This window comes from Talpa europaea (assembly GCF_964194135.1).
Source record: "Talpa europaea genome assembly, chromosome: 5".
Taxonomy (NCBI): Eukaryota; Metazoa; Chordata; class Mammalia; order Eulipotyphla; family Talpidae; genus Talpa; species Talpa europaea.
Window position 1 is genome coordinate 133,341,115 of NC_140071.1, and position 25,529 is coordinate 133,366,643.

The 25,529-nt window shown below is 37.3% G+C and overlaps 1 protein-coding gene across 2 annotated transcripts in view; it reads left to right on the top strand.

The window, feature by feature from the left end:
- The window catches only part of KCNIP4 (potassium voltage-gated channel interacting protein 4), a gene marked incomplete at both ends in the record, with an annotated part of 891,330 nt that overhangs the window by 139,738 nt on the left and 726,063 nt on the right, over positions 1 to 25,529 (top strand). The window lies entirely within an intron of this gene.

A 25,529-nucleotide genomic window follows, 5' to 3' on the forward strand; every position in this document is an offset into this window, starting at 1 on the left:
GGTTCTCCTAACTCTCCTGGTTATTCACACCTTTGTTCATTCCACAAAGACATAGTGAGCCCTTATGAGAACAAATAGTAGTGAATTACCTAAGCCACCTGCTCTGGGACAGTTTATATTCTTGCAAGAAAAGACATAAACTAATAAATTTCTCAGGTGCTGGTAAGATCTCTGTAGAAAAGTAAAGCATACTGGCAGTGGCAGAATGTGCTGGAGGAGTGTGAGAATGATGGGCGGGAAGGACATTTTTTTTTTTATAAGGTGATGGGAAAACTTTTCTTATAAGGTGATATTTGAGCAGGTACTGGAAAGGAACTTTGTTATTGAGAAAATAAACAAAGAAATAACTGCATACAGAGTGCTTTGCAATAGACCTGCTGCTGTAAAAGTTAAGCCCTTACAGAATGTTCTATCTGTCTATCTATCTATCTATCTATCTATCTATCTATCTATCTATCTATCTATCTATCTATCTAATCTATCTATCTCTATATCCCTCTCTCTGTCATCTTTCTACCTAGCTATATGTCATTTATCTATCTGTTCACTTGCCATCTCTCTGTCTATCTAGCTATCAATCATCTATCAATCATCTATCAATCTATTCTATTGTAATATGGACACTTAACATAAGATCAACACTCAAAGCACATTTTGATTACATCATCCAATAATTGTTAATTATAGCCACTGTGTGGTATCTGTGGTATAGCAGATCTCAAATAACTTATTCATCTCACATAACCAACATTTTATACCAATTGATGCTTATTTGAAATCACTAAAGTGTTTGTTTCCAGGGAAGAGGACCTGTTTCTGTTATTATTTTTTTTTTCTTCTCTATCACCACCACACACCATGCCTAGGCAGATCTGTGTACAACTAACTTGTTCTTTGGTTTCTGTTCTTTTCCTCATGGCCAAGGCAGAATGAGAGGGCAGAAGAGGCGGGAAGAGGCTAAGAGATCCTGTGGAGAGTTGCCTGTCCCACCTCATCAGGTCACCCGAGGTACTGACCTGGAAGGTTTGAGGCTGAGCTCGACTCCAATTTCAGAAATAAAGTTTCGCCTCAGAGTAGCTGTGTCAACACAGAAATCAACATTGGTTAGTTCTTGAGCTCTAAAGACAAGGGGACAGGAGGTGAAAAATGAACAATCAGGAATTTAGAAGGCATGACTAGCCAGGTCTGTTCTAACTCAAGCATATGAGTCTGATTTGCTTGCTGAAGTATCCTGGGTGTATTCCTTGCAGGCCACAAGGAATTCTCCTTCCTTTTATCCTATCAGTTAGTATTTCCTTGGAAACACGTGGGTCTAACTCTTTGCCTTGCAGACTACAGGCTTTTGTATCCTCAGTGCTTATTTCCAAACTACTTAAAGTGTGAGCTCTGAAAGTACACCCTGTTTAGTCATGGTATCTACCATGAGGTCTTTGATATTTTATTTGGTGAAGCCAAGTGCAGTGATTGTCTCTAAAATCACTTGAGGATAGCTAGCATCTCATACACCCAGAGACAGTTGGAAAAAGTAGAGTGATTTATAAGTCTCTCTTAAAGGGACTTGCGTACAGTTTACATTACATCTTAATGTCCATTTTTTGGTAGGACTTCAGTGAATGCGAAAGACCTTTGTAGATGATGCAAGCATTAAGGACCCAACCACCCTCTCCCCTGTCCTGCTTAATGGCTAATCTTAGAAACACTCATTTCAGGATGCCAGATATTTAGCTAAATTTCTGATTCAGTTTTGCTAAATTGCGAACATCCTTGAAAAGCTGATAAATAGGAGTGAGGCTCCAAATGCCTTCAGAAAAGCAAAATGTTTGGAAAAAATAAAAACCCCTCTAATTGCAGCAACACATTTTATGGTCAATAAAGTATTCAATATGCTATGCAGCAGGGGCATTTCAACTGAGAGTCAAATAAAAATAACTGCGCCTGTGATAGCTCAATGAAAAGTTTCTTTTCTCAGCAAGAGATAAAAAATTTCAGCAGTTTGCATCCTGGCATGTTTGGCACAAAGAAAATGTGTGGATTCAGTCTAGCTAAAACAAAACAAAAAGAAACAAACAAATGGCTAGTGTTAGGCTACTAAGAAAGTCATGCATCGGATTCTGATTGCTCTGAGATTAAAATGCTCTTCTCTTGAATATAAGTCCTAAAATTCTAACCCCAGTGGTTTTCTTCCCTGGAACCAACAAGGAAAATAGAACCTACTGTTTTATTTTTTTTTTCTCTCATTCCCTTTCTCTCTTCTCCTTTACCCATTCCATCCATCCATCCATTTCACTGATATTTCTTAAATTAATGTACCAAATTTCAAGATTTGTGCTTATGAATAGACTCTCCTTTAAAGTAAAAATGTCTGGTGGTGCAGGGGTTAACATCTCAGCACTCTCAGGCTATTGCCAGCTACTGCCTCATGAGTTAAATCCCTGGCCAGGGTGCTGACCCACATGGTGCAGCAGACCTCTCCTGTTTCGCCTGCTGCTCCCCTCAGCAGTGTATTTCAGTCAGTCTGCCTGTTCTGCTCCCCACTCTGTCTCTGCTGAATCCTCTCACCCCCCTGCACCTATGGCCTGCACCCCAGTTCTTGTGTGCATCAATAAATCTTTAAAAATTATAAAATGAAGTTTGAAAGTCTAGATAAAAGGTTGTGGAATAAAGACATAGGGAACTGGCAAAACCACACTGAAATTTAACTTCTGAGTATGGTCTTGAGAAAAAAAGATGTGGGTTTAAAGGAAGTCATTCCTTACCACTCTGGGTTCTTCTATACTGGAAAATAATTGAAACATCAGACAGATTTATAAGAAAAAAATCAAGAGAAGCTTCATGATAACATGTGGCCCTCCTGTGTACATGCAGAGACCAGATGTGACTGAGTAACCCCCTCCCAGATGTCATAGTCATTCTAAATAGCTTACTGAAGCAGGGGCTTTTGGGGCAGTGAGGAAGAGCGAGGTCCTTAGCAAAGGTTTGCAGATCAAGTTCTCTCTCCTTTATTGAAAGAGAAAAGGAGACTAGCTTTTCTGAGTACTTGACCTCACAGAAATTTATACAATACATAAATACCTTTTTCTTAGGCAGCAAACTACCTCTACCCAGTCCTCAAAGCTTCTCCTGTGAAATTCCTCTTTTGTCAAAAAGACTTACTAGGGGGTGGTAAATTTTTCTCCTCTGCAAGGGAGTTTGCCATCCAAGAGTTCTTTTCTTTTAGTAGTTTTGCCACCTTTTCCTGGAGCTCCTTTTCGTGGTGCCCTGGCACCCTTCCACGGTGCCCATGCCAGTAATGATTGTCCCATCTGCAGGTGGTGGGGGCAGGGGTAACTTCCTCATAAAGTCCCATCATGCTCATGACTCTAATTGCTTTTTCTGTCTCCAGGTTCAACCCAATTATGACTGCATATGAATTGAAATGGATTTGAGCATTTTTGTTATATTAATAAACCTTGGGCACATTATCTGGCAGGTACTAATGTCCCTTTTGGAGACAAAAAGAAGCCACTTGTTTACTTTTCTCAAAGGCTTTTTATGAAAATGTCAAGCAGAGAGAAAGTGAATAATACAATAACCCTCCTATATCTTTTACCTCCTTTCAGCAATTATCGATAATTTGTTCATCTAGTTTCTGCTTTAATTGGGGGAGGGCATCTTTTAAATTAAATGGGAGACATCATGCTTATTTCCTGTGAATTCTCAAGTATGCATCTCCCGCCGATAAGAGCCCATCTATCTATAGACCCCATGCCATTAGCACACCTAACACGGTTAATAATTCCTGAGAGTTAACACTCAGTCCATCTTTCCATGTTTACATTTACTCATTTGTCTTGAAAGTTCTTTTGATAGTCTGCTTGTTTATATCAGAATCCAACATCTTTTTATTACAAAATTTTGCTGTTATGTTTTCCATGTTTTATCATAAAACATTGACACTCCCTTCCTTTTTACTCTGATCATTAACTGGAAGGTTTTCATGTGTGATAGTCTGCTCTTTGGATTTTCGAGAGGGTTTTTACCCTGTGTCTCTACTCACATTGCCTCCATCCCACTTGCCACTCTCAAGGCTGCATTCGAGCAGGTTCTCTTCATTCCACAAGTCATTCCTTACCACTCTGTGTTTTTCTATACTGGAAAATAATTGGGTGGTCATCTAGGTGCCAGTGGGTCTTGAGGAAAAGGAAACTGGGGTGCCCACCAGAGCTGCCAAGAGGATGTTCTCTGTGATTTACTTTGGAGTAGAGGACAGGACCCCTTAAGCCCTACAAAAGGGGTATTTTGAGTAACAATAGAAAGTTCCTGAATCCACTTAGGTGAGTCCTTTTGCTGAATGGGATAGGAAATTTGTTTGTTGAAAAATAATTTTTATTGAGTTAATGTTTGTTTACACTGTTGTTCCATAATGGAATGTAGAATACCCTCCTTCAGGCAATGTTGCTGTAGTGTGCCCACCTCCAAAAGCCCTTACTCCCCCACCATCGACCCTGTCCTCTCCCCTTCCCATCCCATATGGTTATGTCCACTGTAGGGTCAGGTTTCAAGACTTAGATTTTAAGTTTGGCCTTATAAGACCCTTTCTTTTGGTTTCCTATATCCCACACTGAAGCGTGGGCCTACCTGGGTTTTTATCAGCCTGCCATGGCAGACGTGGAATGCGAACATTAGCAGCTGACTTCTCTGTCCTCCAGCTAAACAGCCCACAGTTCCAAATACAATTCAGCATCGGGCATTTGGAAACAGAGTTTGAGAGACTGTTGATTAATAGTTTCTAGAGTAACCACATGTTTCTGACTCAATCTTATACCTCACAGGGTAATGTATATAAAATGTGTAATTTACTTAATACCTGGCTCCTGTAAATGCTGAATAAACAGTAGCATTTGTTTTGAAAATATGTTTATAATTAGCCAGTTTTCTCTCAGGATGTCCACGCCTCACTTATTTCATAATAAAACCATTTTCCAGCTCAGCCCTCTGCATCCTGATACCAGAACAGCCTTAGACTTAGAGATGGAGGTGCTGGGGTGCTGGGAGGTCATCTGAGGGAACCAGAAGAGCTCATATTGATTCTGAGCTCAACAGTGAAAATCCTTGGGCTCTGAGTCACTGTGAAAAGTTCCCTTCACATGAGCATCCTACCTCCTTGTTTCTACATCTTTCTTTCGTTGTTTTCCTGGTCAGATTAGATCAAGTATCCCTGGAATATGTGTGAGGCCTCAACATTCCATGCGTGTCCATGCCCCGTAAGTATTAACTCACCATTCTATGGTGAGTCCACAGAATGTTTTTTAAAGGAAATGGCAATCATAATCCTTTCATTTATGAAATACTTTAGAATTTATGACACATATTCATGTACTCTGTTTTATTTAATCCTTAAACAATTCTGCTTTAGACAGCAGCTTTATATCCAAGAAACAATGGAGCATGGCAAAATCGAACAACTTATTGAATGTAAATGGAATATGGAATAGGAAATAAACTCGGGTTTTAATCCCATTGCTTTATTTAAAAAATGTTTTAGACTCTTTGTTCTGGTTTTATGCTTAGAAAGGGGGATTAGGGTGAAGGATATAATCCCCATCTCAGGAAACTTAGACACTGTGTATGGAATGTTAGTGCTGTGAGGTATACTGGAAGGGGCAGAAGAAGAATGTGCAGAAGCAGGGAGGGGCATTGGCTCTGAGCGTTCCATCAGGCTGCACCTGCATTTTTCTCAAAGGTCAGAGGGTGAGTGTCCTGGCCCTTTGCAGGAAGGCCACAGAGCCTGTTTGAATGTCAGAGGTCTGAGGCAGGACATGCAGATGCAGAGATAAGCATGAGACAAAAGGCCTTCCGTGAATATTGCTGTGACTCACACAGGAATTGGGTTAGGGTCTGAATTTAATGGGTGGGGAGGCTGAGAAACTCTGGAGGGGTTCTTCTCCATTGTAATTTCCACTTTCATGTCTGGGTTGTGTTGAGTCATGGGGAGGGTGATGATGTCAGAACAGTGAGGAGTTAGCACTTGTCACTTTATCCCTCCAATTGAAGCTTGAAGAGAATAATGACCTCCGTCGGGGTAGATGCCACTGAGAGACAGCAGATCACGGAAATAATGAGCCAGTCTTGACAAAATGCTCCTTGAGGAAATGGACTTGGGAGAAATCATCAGCTGGTGGTTGTCATTGGGCTGCCGTAGATTCCACCCACATGTAGGTTCACCATTAGCATCATGTTGAGAATAATGAGCACAGAGGAGTGAGTCTTACACTCTGCTCTAATAGAGAAACAAGTGGAAATACAGGAACCCTGATCATGTCTTCTATTTAATTTTGAAATATGTATGGGTAGTGAGTAATAATGTTTGAGAGACAGGGTTAGAAATAATTTGCCTACAGAATTTATGCAATATTTTTATTGCGTAAAGAGATTCACCATCAAGTTATAAATTTAATCTTCTGAATGGTACACCTAAGCTGTGACTTTAGGAATTGAGTATTCTAGTAGTGATTATGGTCTTGAATTTTTTAGAAGCAGTATTGAACTGTGGTTATTACTGAAATAACTGCCATCCGTTTTCTTGCTTTTGATGCTATCCATCTGCTACACTCTTCAAATATGGAGAATGCTATAAAAACCCCAACATCTGGACATGAACAGCATGATTTTGTAAGGATGGAGAGGAAATTTCCATTCCTTGTCCGGGTTCTTCTCAGGCTGGTCGAGCTATTGAGTTAACATCAGACAGATTAATATTAGTAGGAGTAAAAGAATAAATGTAATATATGCATAGATGTAATCTTCATGGATGTTAATTCTAGAATAAACAGGATAAAGCAAGGATGCTTATACTGTTAGAGAATGGTATAGGGAGTTGGTATTTGAAAGAGAGTGGAGGATGATTCATGTGACAAAAACCCAAATGTTCTGTAACTAGATGTTTGTCTTACCCTATCTATAGATTTACCCAATAGATTATTTCTGGAGGTGACCCTAAGTCTGGATCATCTCCCCTACCTTCATTCTTCTAGGTAATTAAGGTTAAATGGTAAATGTTTCTCTTGAAGTTCACAGGAACTCCATTGACCTTAGCTCCCAATAACCCACATGTCAAGGTAGCTTGTCTTGGAAGGTCTGTTCTGGACATCTTGGGGAGGCCTTTTTTTTCAGATTTTTGTCCCTAACTGTGTTTTCAATCGTTAACACTAAAACAGTCTTGCGATGTTTAGGGTCATCTATTTATTTTCTTATCCTAATTCAGATGACTAAAATACCACAAATGATTATTAATGGCAGCATAACAATTCTAAAAATAAAGAGCCCCAGGTCACTCCCCTTATAAAACATCCCTAATAATTCACCTGTCTGTGTGATAAATGATTCATGTAGAAGTTCAAAGTCAGTTTTCAGGAGATAAACCCACCCTCTAGACAACTAAAAAGAAAAAAAAATAAAATTCTCTAACAGAAAAATAAAGGAAAGGCAAACTCAACATGTACTTGTATGCATTTCTTTCATGTTTTCATATTTCATAGTTAGCGAGCACAAAAAGAACATTTACTCTGAACTATCGACAACAGCAATGAAAAATACACACCATTTCTGCTCACTTCACAGCTACCAGATGCTGACTACATAACCATCATCTCATTTAACCTTGTCAGCTGTCCTGTGCAGTCAATAGTGTGGCCCTGTCTGGAGACTGTTAATTGGATGTTTGCAGAGGTTGCCTAATTGCTCACTGCATGGAGCCAGTGCCCATTGGCTCCTCATCTTTCTATTCTCTTTCCAACACACCTTTCTGCCCCCAAGACTGGGAGGGATAGTTTTTTGTGACATGTGATAGTATTCTCTCTTTAAATGATTATGTTGGATTCCTAGACTTCCATAACAGATTACCGCAAACGAGGTGACTTCAAATATCAGAACTGACATCAAATGCTGATTCCTGACTTGCTCAGGAATCTTTAAAAATATTTGCCTCTGTCTAGGTATAGGTTATTCCCTGGGTGTCTCTTAGAGGAACTCACACTGAATTTATGGTCTACTCTGATCCTATAAAATCTCACCTTTATCCTCACCTTAATTACATCTACTTCCAAATAGGGACTTGTTTTCAAGTTCCAGGTGAATGTAAATGTGGATGTGGGAGAGAAGAGTATGTCACAACTGCATTTCTTATTTCCATTCTAGTAGGAGACATATGGATACTCAAGGATGAACACCTGAAACTTAGATGAGAGTGTAATGCAATGGTCCATCAAAAGAAATAAATGAGTGAAAAAGAGAAGGAAAAACAAGCATTAATATTGTTTACCCTTATTTTTTTGCAATTTAACTACCAGTGGTGTATCTTTCACATTAAACATACAATGTGGTATATGATGTTATTTTTTTTTGCAGAAATTTGTTGCCCATCAAAGTGAATAAATATCTTTGATTTATATAATGAAATGCAATAAAAAATAAGGGAAATATCAAATTAATGAACATGGTTTGAATCCTGATGTTTCTGATGGACAGTTGATGGCCCAAAGTTTACAATTTGGAACTCTTCATGAAATCTAGGATTCTGAATATGTTTAAATCTCTATTGTTTATCAAAGAGTGAAATATACCCCTTTCCCATTCTGTTGGAATATTCTATACCCGATTTGTAAATATGTGGGAACCCATAAGTTGGAACTTTCCATGACTTAGTACATATGCCCTTGTAGTCAGAAAGTCAGTGACCTCTGATGTCCCTGTAATTGACATATCTGTAGAATTGGCGAAACACTGCCCTGACCTTCATTCCGGTACAAGGGACATGCTTGGGTTGTCAGACTAAATAGGGAATGATCTTATCTGTGCTCTCTGGAAAGTGAGTTTAGTCAACTAATAATTCTCAAATCCTTATAGTAGGAACCTCCAACTTTTCCAAAGTGATCTCTTTTCTTTTATGTCTGCACTGACAAGCACAAATGAAGGTAGAGTTTGGCAAAAGATGATGAGTGAAAGTATCATCTAACACAACAGTAGGCTAAAAAGAGTGTGCCAGGATAAAAGGAAAGCATTGACAGAAGCAGCTGACATGTCACCTTAAGCTTAATAGAATTTAACCTAAATGTTAGAAAATTCAAGCCAAATTCACTTAAGTTGATATAATTATTTTAAATTATGAGGACTATACATTTTATTTCTTGAAAACTGAAAATATGCAATATTAAAATAAAACAAACAAACCTTCAGTTCTGTTATCCTAAAGTAATGATTAATATTGATTTCCTGTCTACTTTTAATCTACCCATCTTTTAACATACAGCTTTCTATATTACATTATTTTTTGAGTAAAATTGTAGATAGTTTATATTTTCAGAGTCTTTATAATTTTTCATAACTGCATAACAGCTCATCCAACATAGATTTTTATGTAACAATTTCCCCATTGTGGACATTTAAGTTATTTCAAATATTTTTGGTATTCCAAATGATACTCAGATGGCTAACATTTCAGTAAGCATATCTCCCAGAAGGAAGCATGCTGCTCTCCAGACATCATTTTGTATCTTTTTCTGGATTTTATTTATCTATTTTGAGAGTTTAATATGTTTTATAATTCTGATCTTTCTTTTAAAGTTGTTTTCAAAATAGTTTGCCAGTTTACACTCTGGTCTGATTACCCAATTTCTTCCTTGAACTGAATCCCTGCAAGCTTTAAAATGCTAATGGCATTGGAAAGCATTTTAGATTTATAAATAAATATCATATTTGCCTTTTATTAACTCACTTCTTTGGAAGGAAATTTGTCATGCAATTTTTTTTAACATAAAACTTCTTTTATGAATTGCTTTTTGCTGTCAGGGGAAGGAGTTATGTCCCCTCCTCAGGGCTGGTGTTAAAGTCCTGAGCCCCCCAATAGCTCAAATACAATGTGATTGTATTTGAAGTGGGTCATTAAAGTGGAATGATATGGGTGCTCCCTCATCTCATATGGCTGGTGGCTGCAAGAGAACATCAGAGCACACACAACACAAAGACCTAGAGTGAACCAAATGAAGACACAGTGAGAAGTAACCATGTGCAAGCAAAAGGAGAGGCCTCCAAAATCAAGACCAGCTGTACCCTGACCTCAGATTTCTAGCCCCCCGAACTATGAGAAAACAAATCCTTATTGCAAAGACTGCCCAGTCTGTGCTATTTTGTTATGGCAGTTCTAGCAGCATACTATGATGTTTCTTCCCAATTCATTTTATTAGGGTCTAGAACTTTCCGTAGTAATGTGCACATGTTCTTTTTGTGTTAATATACTTATTTCCTATTTGCATTTGTTGCAAAGAGATTATTTGTCCTTTTCATATGGCCTTATTTTTCTTAACCTAGACATGTGTATACTTACTGTCTTTCCACAAGTGTTCACCTTTTCCTAACTGCTGCCTTCCCTAATACTTCAAAGCTTAGGAAGACCTTCTCCCTTAAGAGATTTGACACCTTGTTAGCTCTTTTTTTTTTTTTTTAGTTTTTCTGTGGCTTGATGTTGATCTGTATATTAGAGCTGTTCCATATTGGAAACAGCAGACTCACAACAGTAGGCAAATATCAAATTGACAGAGCAAAGCTTTGTTTAAAATTATTATGCCCTTATCAATACCCAATCATCTTTATTTTATGTGGCACATTTAAATAGCATTAGTTTTCAGAGTTTGTTGTTTCATTTGGAAAAACTGCATTGTTGAAATGGAACAAACACCTCATGTTTTTTTTTAAATCTTCACTTAATGTCAACAAAGTCTGAATGGTAGAGAATAAAGGCAGAGAATAGCTACAGTTCTCTGAAATCTGCTAAATGGCTTTGAAATTCTACTAGAATCTTAGGTAAAGGACATGTTGTCTTGCAAGATGAAAGAAAAACACTCCCCCCTCCCCAATTTTTCTTGTCTTCTCTTGTGATTCTTGTGCTAAAAAAAAAATTCCAAGTCCCCTTTTATGAATCATTTTATCCAATGTTTTTACTATTTTTTCTTTGAAGATCTTTCTGGAACTTTTAAAAGAGCTAGCTCTCATTTTCTCAGGCCAGTGTTTATTTCGTTTAGTATTGCTCTCAGGTTCATCAAAAAGTACATCTCTGAAAGACACCATTTCCCATATTTTTTATTGGCAGTATTCATTTCAAAATATCAAACCATTTTCCCTTATGAGAAAACATTATCTGACAATTCTGGAATTTTCCCTGAATTGAACAGTTTGTGTCAATGCAAAATAGTAAACAATGTAGTCTGTAAATTATGTTCAATAAAGATTTAAAGAGGCCAAGAATATGTTTCCTTTTCTTTAAAACAAATTGAGCTGTAGTTGACATTTAACATTATGTAAGTTTAGGGCCTCCCCTGGTGGCGCAGCGGTTCAGCGCTGGGCTGCGAAGCTGCCACATCCTCTGCAGCGCTGGTTCGATCCCCGGCCACCAGCAAGGGTCCCACATGGCACACAGACCTCTCCTGCAGTGTATTTCATCGGTCTGTCTGTTCTGTTCCCCGCTCTGGCTCTGGTGAATTCTCTCACCCTTCCTTGCTTCTGACTGTACATAGTGCTTGTATAAATAAATAAATAAATAAATAAATCTTTAAAACAAACAAACAAACAAAAACATTATTTAAGTTAAGGTATACATTATTCGATATGTGAATCATGACCAAAGATTAAGTCCTAATTTTGTAAGTCATAGTGACCATTTGATTTATTAACTTCATATCTGCAAAAAAGTTTGTTACTGTTTATTATTATTGTGTGTATGTATATACATGTGTGTGTGTATGTGTGTGTGTGTGTGTAACTTGCTTCCTCTTCTGGTTTGAAAATTCCTTGAAAAGAACTAAGTCTTTGAAACTGTGTCACCCTCAAAGATTTAAGGACTGATTTGTGTGTATATATACACCATTAATTTGTCAAATTTACCGTATTTAGATCAGGCCTTAACATTTACAGACTTAGTGATTAAATCTTTTCAATGTTGTAGGTAACTGGAATTTGAATCACTAATCCACATTTAGAGAAGCCACAAGAGGTCTAGGAAAATAAAGTTGAAAACCAGCTACTTACGTGACATTGAAAATAGAGTAGTCAGAAGCTCAAAAGCTTCAGTCAGCCTGTCTCCTTTCTCCATGGTGGAAATTCTGGGTAGGGGACCAAATCATAATCAAGAAGGCTGGTTTGCAAATAGAGAATCAGTCTGAATGATAGTAATGGCTTGTTTTCAGTGCTCAGGAGCCTTAATTTACTAGAGCGCCCATCTGCATCAGAAGACTCTCCTGGGAAGGGGGTTTCTTAGTCTTGGGCCCTCTTCCCCTGGGGTGCTTGGTTTGACAAAAGAAACACACTGAACTGTCTGTCTTTTGGCACACAACACACCTGCAAAAATTCCTTTTACAGAATGCTTTTTCTATTAGGTACAATAATGCTGTTTCAATATTGTGCTTGAGTTCGTTACTTGTAGAGGAGAAACATTAGTTTTCTCTAAGGTGTCTTTAAATTAGGAATTGATTTTCCACTTTAACTCCTATATTTGGGAAAGTGCTTTTTTTCTAACTATAAAGCTGCACTTAACTGTTTTCATAAAATTGGCTTTTTAAAACTAAAACTATTGGGTAATAATCCAGATTTAGTCAGAGAATATGGAATTTTATTTTTTATTTTCTTATATTGTTGTTTATTTTTGTACAATATTTGAGAATGTGGAATTTTATGGCAAGTAGTGGTGAGCTTAATGCCTGAGCCTGCTGGATTCCACAGGGGTCCATTATTTCCAAATCTCATTTAGAATCAGACACCCACCTCAGTGAAGGATTCCTCCACAGATGAAAAAGAAACTGGACTTGCCATGGATTTCAGAATTCTCAGTGTCCCTGGAGATGTTGGATACTTTCCTGATGGGGGCATCCCTCTGTTACTTGTTTCCAGGTCTCTGGGGAATCAGCAGAATTCTTTCTCTTTTTTTTTTTTTTTTTCCCAGTTCATCTGTCTTGTCATGAAGAAATTGCTTCATGGAAATATAGAATATTTCTCACCACAACAGGTGGTCTACTGGACTTGATTTACTTCCCAGGGAATTAAGCAACTCCTAGGTGGAAGTGGAGGAGATAAAATCGGGATTGCCAATGCTACAAGTCAGTATAATAAAATGGTGCCACTTACATGCTCAAGATAGAAATACAGGCACCTGGAATGTAAAATTGATAACTTACCAGTGGCTTACTTGTTTATTTTTCCACTCTCTGTGTCATTGCCTCTCAAATTTCCTCTCTTTTTAGTAATCACCAATATGTTTTCCAACCAGTATACATTAACTATCTCTTCTGAGTAAAATATTTTAGAGCAATGTACAACCCTGGGCCTATTGCTTTTCTTGACATCTGTATACTTCCAACAGACAAGTTCTGATTTACCAGCAAGTTGTAGTTTAAATGTATGTAGATTTTATTGAACATTCATTTTCTGTCAGATTCTTCACTGGGGATCTTTCTTTTCGTTAATATAGCTAATCTGTGAGATATATGATGCAATTAAAATTATTGCCATTTTCTTTTTAAGAAAATGGAAACTTAGGGAAGTCAAATAATTTCTGGAAAATATATGTCTTGTCACCATGGTTTGCATGTATGTTTTTCTGGTTTAAAATCCTATGATTTTCATGTTTCAACAAATTTATACCCAGTGCAGTTCAAGCTCTATGAATGTAAGGTCCTTCTCTAAAGACTCATCACTGGACATCCCATACTTCCCAGTTCCCAGTGTATATGATATTATTAATAAATGTTTGTGGAAGTAAAGCAGAAGATATTCATAGAAAATAGAATGAGGGCAGATGGGAAGCTAAAGTCTTTGAAAGTGTTTTCCTTCCAATAGGCCAAACATCTCTTCTATTCTAAAGCAAATTTATTTACTTGCTTTGTATATATATGTACTATTGAAAAGCATCACTGTATCTGTGTATATTTGTGTGTATATATATGCTTGATATGCATGTGTATGTGTGTGTATATATATATATGCAGGTCTCTGTTTGTATATATTATACATATGTGTGTATATATGTATGCAAATGTATGTATATGTATACATATACATCCTTGAAAATTTGGTTAGCTATGTTTACTTGAATGTTTGCACTGTCATCCATAGTTATGAAACACATTTCGGTTAAGCCCATATACAGATATTAAACCATTTCTATAATGATTGAATGACTATGAAAGCAAATTAAATCAGAAGTCCCTGCTTCCTTGTAGATATCATTTTTGGTTTTGCTTTGAATCAACCATTGGATACCTTTGTTTATTCATTTGTGTTCCTTTGGCATATTGCTAGTTAGATTTTAATGAGTAAATCAGAAAATTGGCTGTGACAGAAAGGATTTACTACAAAGGAGCTATTCAGGACAACCAGAAAAATATTTTTGGACACAACTGTATTTTAACATGTATAATTTTCCCCCAAGCCATATTGATGTGAGTAGCATTGGGATTTTTCAATGCAAATATGTCTCATTTCATAAAAACAATACTTCTTTTATGACATAGAAATTCATTTGAAACAATTATAAACTCTCATATATATCTCTGGCAAGAATTTTCTTCATATAAAATTTCTTGATACTTCCTCAAAAAATAGTCATTTTGAAACTATCTGAAAATAATTCAGCCTAAAATATTTTGGGAAAAATAGAGGTGAAGCTATCAAAGAGTTGTACACTAGAAAACTTGTCCTTTTTGAAACACTGATAAAATTTTATCAACATTTTCTTTACAAACATAAGTTTATATTTTACCATGGACAATTAAACACATGTTTATTATTATACTAAGTATATTTAAGATAAATTTTAGAACAAATTAAAATTTTGAGGAATCAAGAGCACGTGAAAAAGTACATTGCAAACCCAGAAGAGTAGTTGTATAGTGGCTGAGAATGACACTTTTGATCCAGACTAATATAGGTTAAAATTCTTGATCAGTCACTGGTAGTATTTCCTTTGATAATATACTTATCTTTGTTATTACTTAATTCCATTAAGCCTCCAAAATACTAGGAGACTGCACCCACATGTCACTGAACAGAGATGGAAATGGATGCAGAGTAGCACAGCATTATGGGAGATACATGACAATTTCATGACATTCTAGCATCTATGTACACTAAATTATAAATAACCTGGAGTCTATAGATAATAGTAAAATGCAATAAAACAATTCAGAAGTGATGGAGTTTCAGTAATTGTAATCTTTGCTTTAAATCTAATTTATTTAATTGTAACTTTGTCTAATTTGATTTTTAATAATGGTGGTATTCAGTGACTAGCTCAACAAGTTCCTGGGAATTAGCAGTTGTCTGGCATACATTCTCATAGGATTAATCCAGCACACTGCTGGTGTCTCTCTTTCTCTGCATCCCCACAGTACTCTGTGCTTGTTTCTTTTATTGCTCTTATCAAATTTTATTTTAATTATTCATTGGCTCATCTGTCTTCTCTGCTGGACTATGAGCTTCTCAAGGAAAAGCGCATGGTTTTACAGTTGAATTCTTCAGTGCTTGACATGGTGCTTCGAACACCAGAGAAGGTCAGCAAAAACAGTTGAGATATGTTTCAAACAAATATCCTGGGTGGTTCTAATGTTCTTAACTGTTGTTAACTTAAGAACCTATTCTTCAGCCCACCAACTGCAATTGTCAGTTTTCATTAGGTGCAGGTTTCCTTTAGGTTTATTGCAGTAAATTTTGGTTCATTGAAATTAGGTTTAGAAAGATACTCTTAAGGCCAAATGCTGGACCTGGAGACCAAGCAGGCTGGGGCAGGACTCAAGAATCTGCAGTTTTAAACAAATTCTCAGGGAATTCTGAAGGACACTGTAGTTTCACAAACACTGCCTGACGAGCATCCCTGGAATATCACTTAGTAAATGCAATCCTGTTTGCCCACTCGGAGAAACTTGGACATGTTGGCATCATTTTCATCCATGCACTCTGTCTCCAAAAGGCAGGAACATGACTGCAAACTGCTTTGGGTTGGAAATTTTACAGCCATGAAAACAGAGAGAAAGAGGAAAAAAGCATCATTCACATAGCTTCAGATGGCACTGTCTTGGTGAAGAATTCCAGCTGGTCTGGCTTGACCATAAGTCCACTGCTTGTCTTCCTGCTAGAAGGCTGGAGGGAGAGGGTGACTGGGGTTGTTTTAATCCTATCCTGAGTCTTCCACTCTTAGGGCCAAGAACCTTGTGGCAGGAAAAGGGGGCTTTGTATAGACGTGGTGCTTTGGGAATCATCTGGATCCCTAATTTGTATCTCTTATAAACAATCTTACAGAAAGTTCTTATGCCTTATAATGTGACTTCATTTTTAAATACTTACATAAAATTAAGTATTCTGGAATATTTGTGTTCCTAAAGCAAGCAAGGAAAGGACACAGCTTCTACTCCTTAAAATCGTATGTGTGAGTACTTTCAAAAAGATCAAACTCTTTTGACTTCTGCTTTTAAAAAGCAACAAGAAATAAACCAAGCTCTGGATAAAAAAAAAAAAAAAACAAAAAAAAAAACAGTTGAGATAATGAGTTAATGAAAATGTATTTTTCATGAAATAAGTGAGTTAGTGGTATCTCTCTACACAGATCCTTATTTATAAGGCCAAATCATTGCATTCTATAAAAAACAACTCCAGGCAGTTGATCTTATGTTAAGTTCTCCCTACCTGTAAATATTCATCTGTTCAAAAAAAAAAGTCTTAGAGCCTGACTTAGTTCCTTGGGCGAATGCCAATTTCCCTAGAGAATATCTCTAGGTAATGTGCACGCAGTACCTAGTCTGTAACATTAGAAAATTCCGTTGTTCCTTTGAAGTTTATTATTTTATTATTATATTTTCTTGTATCTAAATACAACCATTGAAAAACTGTTGCCCAAATGAGATAAGCTAGTGAAAACATTTGTGTTTTACCCTTTAATCATATCCCATTTCCTAGCACCCTCTTGGTTATTTCATAGTGACTTAGTGAAATGAAAATTGCTCTCTTTCTACCCCAAATATAATACCAGGTATAATATAAATCCAGGATTTTCTGAAGTGTCTAGCATATCTTCTGTATTTTCCATTTTAATGAGCTAGCTAGGAATTTATTAAAAGAATGTCATTGCATTCTATTTTGAAATTAGTAGGAGGAAATCTCATTGCATCATGCATTTTTTGTTTTGTTTTGCTTGTTTTTTTTTTTTAACTTGATTAAAACTCAGTATCTTGACAATGACTAAAAATTGTCTTCACAAAGTATATTCAGCTGAAACAGCACTCAAGGCCGCAGACTTTTTTTCCATGTCAGAATGAACAGACACATGACAAATTGCAGATACTCAGTATGGCTAGAATATTAGAATCCTTATCTAAATTGTTTACATGTCAGGTTTCTTTGGTAGCACAGAATAATTTGGATAAATGAACCTCCTTCTCGGTAATTACATTTCCTTAACAACATTTTGGTGAATGGACATAAAAGGTAATAATAGCTTCTACCAGTGCTCTGTCCTGCAGCATGTCATGGCCCCAGATTTTGATAGCGTCTGACACTTATTACTTAAGTCATATATTTCTGAAAGCAGAAGCCTCTGCGAGGTCTTTTCCCAACAATATTGTCTGAAGCTGCAAAGAGTCAAAAATCAGATTAGGTCTGTAACTTTCCATGAATGTCATAGACATTTTTGGGAAAGTCCAAATGTTCTCAACTAGGAATGATCAAATAGAGAATATGAAATAGAATCTCTCAAAGGAGAAAATGTTCTCCACCTTTCTCCTCCCTCCAAGGTACTGCTACACCCTCTGGGATCACAGTCCTGCCTCCTTTTTCCAACCAAGTATTCCTGCTTTCCCTGCTTTTGAAGTCCATGGTTATTCATGAGCAGGTGTTGACTCAGATGCTCAAGGACAGGAAAACATTGCAAATATTATTCTATAGCTCCTTTTGTGAAAAGAATAAAAAAGAAAAAGCGTTGACTTGAAGGGATTGTACAAGATATTCCCTATCAACATGTACTGGTTTCTGATTCCTACCAGGTAGAATTCAGTTATACTACGGGTTACACATCTGTGCCTAATAAATACCCCACAGAACATGATCTTAGGGCCTTTCTGGTGGCACAAGGGGTTAAGTCTCAGACTATGAAGCTATCCATAGCCTCTGCAGCGTGAGTTCGATCCCCAGCCGGGGAGCTGATTGATACATGGCGCAGCAGACCTCTCCTGACTCACCCGCTGCTCCCCTCAGCAGTGCATTTCAGTCAATCCACCTGTTCTGTTCCCTACCCTGTCTCTTTGAATCCTCTCAACTCCTGCACCTCTGGCTTGTACCCCAGTTCTTGCATGCAGAAATAAATAAATCCTTTAAAAAATTATAAAGCGCACTGATCTTGGGGAATGGTATTTGTGGGAACCAGGGAGGTGAATCTAGATTCATCTAAATTTGTGAAATTTGATGTATTTATCTTTTAAATTTGTAACACATACTCACATATGTGAGAAACCTTCCCGTAAGAATGTGATTGTGTGTGTGTGTGTGTGTGTGTGTTTCTTGAATCTTCTGTTTCCTAAGTTCTGTTCACTGTGTATTATCAGTCAGGTCCACTCAACCATGTAGTGATTTGAACAAGGGAATTTTAATATAAAGAATTATTTATGATAGCAGGATTGAAGTAGAAATCAGGATTGGCTGGGGAAAAAAAACATAGAAAGAACTATAAAGGATATAGATGTTGCAGAGATAAGAAGTTGCTGTTGCCCCTGGAGATGAGTTGTGCCTGAAGAGAGCTTCATCCTGGCTCCCAGAAATGAGCTTTGGATATTGTTGGAGAGCGCTCAGTTGTTGGAAGTTAACCATTTACTATCTTTAATATCAGTATACTTTTTAGCACTTGCAGTTAAGTGAATTGTGTAGAAATTAAAGGGCAGTATTTGGGGATTAGAATAGGTTCAAAACTTTAGTTCATTTCACTTAATTTCTCATTTTATTCGTTACTGATGAAACTTGGAGTCTGAGCAAGTTCTGAGAGACCCACTATCACTCTGACTCCCCTTTAAGGGGTGAATATATTGAGGCAATAATTGTTGAGACAAGAAAAGGCCTCAGGTTGCTGTTGGTATAGATACAGGGGAGTTGAGGTAGAAGCATGGCTGGGACCACTCAGCTTGGCTTTGCATGCAACTCTGGGTGGGGTTCCTGCCTGCTCTGGCAAAACTAGGCTGACTTTGGGCAAGATGAAATATTTTATTTTTTTGTTTGTTTTAAAGATTTATTTTATTTATTTATGCATACAAGAGCTGGGGTGTAGGCCAGAGGTGCAGGGGGTAAGAGGATTCACCAGAGACAAAGTGGGGAGCAGAACAGGCAGACTGACTGAAATTCACTGCTGAGGGGAGCAGCAGGGAGACAGGAGAGGTCTGCTGTGCCATGTGGGTCAGCTCCCTGGCCTGGGATCGAATTTGTGCTGAAGTGGCTGCAGATAACTTGATAGTGCTGAGATTTAACCCCTTGTACCACCAGGGAGGCCCAAGATGAAATATTTTAGAGTTATTGTATGGGATACATTAAAGTTGTAGACTTTTCAAGTAGCCAGAAACAACACAAAAGGAATCATTAGTCTTGTTTCTCTAGAACTGAACTTAGCAACTTTATTTATTTATTTATTTATTATTTATTTGTTTGTTTGTTTGTTTATTTATTTATACAAGCACTGGGTACAGTCAGAGGTATGGGAGGGTGAGAGAATTCACCAGAGCCAGAGCGGGGAGCAGAACAGGCAGAGTGACGAAGTACATTGCTAAGGGGAGCAGCGGGAGGCAGGAGAGGTCTGCACGCCATGTGGGACCCTCACCCAGTGGCTGGGAATAGAACTGGCACTGCAGAGGCTGCCGGCAGCTTCGTACCCAGCACTCAACCGCTGCACCACCAGGGGAGGCCCAGCAATTAAGGAGAGAAAGAACTGTCACTGTGAACTATATTTTAAGATGTGGGGCTATAGTTTTGATAAGCTTTACACTATTTCTGTATTACACACCATTCATCTTAGAATGTGACACTGGAAATGTCTTCAAGCATAATCTGATTAATAATCACAGCTGAGTTAAATGTAAAATACTTATATTCAAAAGTGGATTTTCCAAGCAATCTTATTTCCTGGTATATTACAATATTCCACCCATTTTACATATATTATAAAGTGGTAAACCAAAGAAATAGGTGACCACATTATATTGTAAATAAGAGCTAATCACAGATTACATAATCAAGTTTATTCAATTAAATATAAATATATATGCAATATACAAAATGTTTTACTCTATGGGCAATAATTAGAATATTGCAGTAATGGATATTTAAATATATATGAATATATATGATATATAAGAAAGAAGACATAGAAGAAATAAGGAATACAAATCAACTCTTAATTCTGGGTTTTTTGTTATTGTTGTTGGGTTCTACGATCAGCCCTGCCTCTGGAGGGCACTAGTACAGCTCAATCTTATCTGTTCTGATTTTTGTGGCAGTTTATATCTCTATCCAGCAAGAATGTCTGGTGCTTTGAACACTTAGAGCAAGAGGAAAAAAATAATTTGTTTTTTGATAGAATAAGATGATAATATTGTGATAAATCAAGCATGGCATGTACTGCATTTCAGAAGACTATGCAAAGCTTTGCTAATTAAATTCTTGTTATCATAAAGACCTAATAGTGCACATCGTTGGGTTTGGAAGGTTCAAGTTTTTTAAGATTTTTACCCCTTAGGATGTCAGGATGAGGAATCAGCAGGGCAATAAAAAATGTCTGGGTTCAAGAATAACATGAAGGTGAGAATGACTTTGGCCTTTCAGTCCATTCTTTTGGCCATTTACGTGTAGGACTTTCCTGTCCTTCTGTGATGTAGTGTGGTGAACAGTCAGCTATTTTTCATATAAATATTTTACTTTCAATTCTTTTCACTGCCCTATTTCTCTTATCCTCCACCCTGTTTAAAGCATATTTCTATGTCTAAACATACTATCAGGGATCTGCTCTATCTCGTGTGTGTGTGTGTGTGTGTGTGTGTGTGTGTGTGTGTGAGAGAGAGAGAGAGAGAGAGAGAGAGAGAGAGAGAGAGAGAGAGAGAGAGAGAATGCTAACATCATGAAGCTGGATTATACTATAACAAAGATCTATGGAAATATTTTCTCACTGTAACAGTAAGTCAGCTTCTCTCAGTGACACCTACCACCTACTTGAGTCCTCCAACTTGGAGGATTCAGTCAAGGTTTAATATACATCCCCCAGCATGGAGTCATCAAATGAGCAGAATAAAGAGCCAGGTGACTTATGTTGTAACTTCCACCTTAACAAGTGTGATTCTGAACAGATGTTCATTTCCAAGCAAGTCAGAATCAAAATACAATGTCAGCTAAGCAGGTAACTAGAGAAAGTCTTTGGCAGTTAGTTGAAATAGTAATACTCCATGTACACATTCCCTATTATTCTGTGAAACATTTCCCTTGGGCTGTTAATATCTCTAATCATGATAACCTTCTTTGCAAAGACCCCAGATACTCATAAACATCCTGGTGCTTTCACTGCTGTCGCTGGTGTGGTTGGTGCTTGACCTGAATCCATCTAACAAGCTGTACATTCACCATCTTCCTTCGAAAGTTTGCATGGAGGGTCAGCTGGGACCGCTGTGCTTTGCGGTCATAAAATAAAATCAACAATTTTTTTTTTCCTTTGAGGAGTTTGCAGTTTAATCAAGAAAATGATTCAAATTTGACACAGTGCATGTGATACTGTAACTGTTCATGAAAAGTTTAGGAACAAAATATTATGGTATTTAAGATCTAGACTGCAGGTTTGAATCCCCCTTCTGCCAAATTTAGTTGTACATTGAAAATTTTGACATCTGCTGCCAGGAAAGATGGAGTAACATGGAATTATTGAGTTCTCATCTGAAACAAGTGAAAAACAAATAACTGCAAAGTTTGGGAATCAGACTGTGAAGGGCAGTGATCCTGAGGGGTGGAACAAGCTAGCAATGGCTGCAGCAGGGAAAGTTGGCTGAAACAAATACATTAATGAGCCTACATTGTGTTTGATTTATTATGTGTAAACCCTTCTGCATTACTTTTCAAGCAACACTTAACTTTTACATATACTATGCACATAGGGCTCTGCATTTAACTGTTTCATAACATTCAAATGAGCATAGAGATTATTAGATGTGAAATATAGATTTCATTTAAAAATAAAACTGCCATCATTTAACATAGTTTTTTGGTTAAGATCAAAGTTTGCCAAGTCTTCTGATTTCTTTGCATACTTTGTATTCAAGCAATTTTTAGTAGAATGGATCTTAGGGATTCTTTGTTTCAATTTTTTTCTATTATCTTCATTTATGATAGTATTAATATTTATTTCAACCATTCATTAAAATAATTATTAATTTATATCTATCGATAAAGTTGCACTTGTGGTTTCATGGAATAGAACAAAAAAAAATCTTTTCATGAATGTGAGGGGACATGGTGGAATTCTTACCACAGAAATCTTGCCTTTTGCCCATAAGAATTGCATGTGGAATAATAATATGCTTCCAGTAAATTCTATTTCCTAGATTAGTACTGAGATCAAAAGACTTATAACAACATATCTTCTAAATAGTCACTGGTGTATTACTTGTTCCTTTTTAATTTCTATTAAACCTGGAAAATTTAATGCAGATGTGTTATCTAATAATGAAATAAAATTATTGTGTGTCTGCTCAGATACTGTTGGTTGAAAATAATTTACTATGGGAAAGGCAATGAAGTCCCCAAATGAATCCTACCTAGATAAAGATCTGCAATTATTAGTTTACTTTAAAAAATATTTATCTAGGGCCTCATATGGGTCCAGCACTGTATGAGGAGCCTAGAATAGAACTCTAAGCACAAAGATAAAAGTGTGTTAAATCTAGGAGTCTCCCTGGTGGCACAAAGGGTTAAGCATCAGCATTATGAAGCTTTTCGCAGCCACTGCAGCATGAGTTCAATCCCCGGCCAGGGAACTGACCCACATGGCACAGCAGACCTGTCCTGTCACTCCTGCTGCTCCCCTCAGCAGTGTATTTCAATCAGTCCACCTGTTCTGCTCCCCACTCTGTCTCTGGTGGATCCTCTTACCCCAAGCACCTATGGCCTATATCCCAGTTCTTGTATGCATAAATAAATAAATCTTTTAAAAATAAAAAGTGTGTCAGTTCTAGATGAGAGAAACAAAAGCAAATGAACAGATTCTAGAAACAAGTGTGTGCATGTGTGTGCTTGCTGGTGTCATAGTCAATAAACCATGGAATAAAATAAAGTAACAAAGGGAAAGTGTGGGAAATTTTAATTTTAACAGGAAGGTTTGAGAGAGCCATCTTGAAAAGTTAACTGGAGTAGATACCTGAGGCAGATGAGAGTGCGAAACATAGAGGTGTCTCTAAAAAAATGGATTCCAGCAGAGGAAATAGGAAGGACAGAATCCCAAGGCAAGATAAGTTAGTTTTTTAAAAAAGCATTACTTCTGTGTGAACCAGAGAAAGCAGAGGCCCACGGGTAAGAGAGTCAGACAGGAATTGGAGACAAATGTAATGGGAGGTTTGTGAACTTTGCCCTGACTCTGCATGGGATTGTGGTCATGGGAGAGATTTGAGGAAAGGCGTAAGGTGATGTGGATTTCACATAAAAAGGATCACTGGTTGCTGTCTTGAAAATAGATGACAGCAGGGCAGGTGGAGACGTGCCAGTTCAGAAGCCATTGCAGTAAATAGGCACTCAATAGGCACTCATGCCCAGGCACATCCTGGGCCAAGGATGTAGGCATGGCCATGATAGGATGTTGTCCAGTTTTGAACATTGAGCCAACACCATTTGCTGAAGGATTAGATGTTTAGTGGAAGGGGAAGGTTGGGTTTGCTTTGGTTTTAACTTGAGCCCCTGGAAGAATGATGTTGCCATGTGGAGAGGAGCAAAAGACTCTGTCTGAAACAGTTTTGAGGCAAAGGAAGATTTTGAGTTTGATTTTGGTTACTTTCAAGTGTTTGGTTAACCATTATACCTCTAATTAGCCCTGTTGGTTATGAGTCTTGAGTTCAGGGAAGAGACTCAGTCTCAAGATTTGTTTGGAAATTATCCACATTGACTTGGATTAGAGTACCTGGAAAGGATGTATAGACAGAGGAGAAGAGGTTTGAGAAGTTGTGGACTTGAACTTGAGCAAAACAGGAGACCCCTGTGGGAGGGAGAAGAGAATGCATGAAATGCTGGTGTTCCTCCTTGGTTCAGTCCCTGGATGGGCTTGTGTGCAGGCTGCTTTCTGCAAAGCACGCTGACCAAAGGAAGTGACCTTTGTTAACATAGCATGGGAGTCATCGTATGTGCTTCAAACTTAGAGCATATGGTGCAAAAACAAGTCTGAGAAATAACAATTATCAGCTTACTGTATTCTTTGCACTAGGAAGCACCAAACATCATAGGTAGATTCCTCCTTCCCTACAGAGTAAGACCCCACTTTGAAGGAGTTTTACTCTATTTCCATGTAATGAAAGAATTGATTTTCTTCAAACTTCCAAGAGACCTTAGAATTGCCCAGCAGTTTTCTAACATAGATTGACACAAATCAGGTATGCTTCTGTCATTGGTTGAATATACATTATCTGCTCGATGTTAGATACTTTGTGCCCACCATCTGAACAGTGGTGAAAAGAGAATCACTCAGCAAGCAAGAATTTGGGAAGAGACCATTGAATAAGCCATCTCAGTATAATCTGTTATTTGTTTGTAAAAACATAGGGAACTACTGGTGTTCATATCAGGGATATAGGGTCTAGAAATAACTTTATTTTCACTTAATGTTTCCATGAGTCACCTTAGTCTATATACTTATTCTTTTAATAGAAGTAATAGTAGTATCAGTAGAAATAATAACGATTATGATGATAGTGCCAGACACTACTAACTACTTAATGTATATATTATCTAGTAATTATATTTCATATGTTGTCATATATTAAAATATTGTGCATATAGGGACTTTATCATTTATCATTGATTAAAAATTGATAATGTGTTAATAACTTTTGAATGTTGAAAAAATAAGACAGGCTCCTTTAAAACAATGTCAAGGGTGTTGAGTCTGGCTATTGAGGAAGCAACTGCTTCATTGCTTACTCTAGACAGAAGTCATTGCAGTGGTATATTCTATTAATATCAGGAGTCTGAAAGGAGAAGTAAACATCTCCAGGCTCATAGTACACTGATGTCCTGGCTGCTTTGCTACTAAACATCAAAACTAAGGAAATTATGAGAGGTAACATTGTTCTCCATTGACTCCCAAATGTATAGTTTGCAGATTTTATGCAAATGAACTTGATGGGGAATGAGGCTATTTCCATATGCATACTTTTAACCTCATAGCATTTGTTTGCTCTAGGTTAAGAAAACATATTGCCAAAGCACTACAAAAGCTCTACTACAAACCTCTTGATGGATTT